Source organism: Octodon degus, unplaced genomic scaffold (genome assembly GCF_000260255.1).
Source record: "Octodon degus isolate 3935 unplaced genomic scaffold, OctDeg1.0 scaffold00038, whole genome shotgun sequence".
Lineage (NCBI taxonomy): Eukaryota > Metazoa > Chordata > Mammalia > Rodentia > Octodontidae > Octodon > Octodon degus.
Window position 1 is genome coordinate 15,016,554 of NW_004524614.1, and position 465 is coordinate 15,017,018.

The window sequence follows — 465 nt, forward strand, 5'->3', positions numbered from 1 at the left end:
TACATAAGTATGTAAATATATGTATACATGGAGATATATATATATATATATATCTTTTTCCCCCACATGGTTGTTTGCCAGTTACCTCCACGATGGCCTGGCAGGATTCAGAGAGCGCCCTCATTTAAGGATCTTTTCCTCCAAGCCCATGAGCATCCCCCTCCCTCCTAATCTAGGGACTTGGGCTCAGCACGGCCCCACCACTGCGCAGGACCCAAGTTCGGGCGCCCCGCTCCGCCCTGTCCCAAGCCCGGCTGCGTTCCTTCCTCTTCCTGGGCGGCCCAGGCCGGCCGGGTGCCCCCTCCGGGTAGACGGAAGCCGTCGGAGGAGACCCCTCGTGGGGGCCTGGAGACCACGTGCGGCCCTAAAGCCCAGCTCTCTTTCCCGCCTGACCGGGCGAGGCCGGGCGGCCAGGCACAGCCCCCGCGGCGCCGAGACGCGCGATGCCGCCGGGCCCGCCGCCGT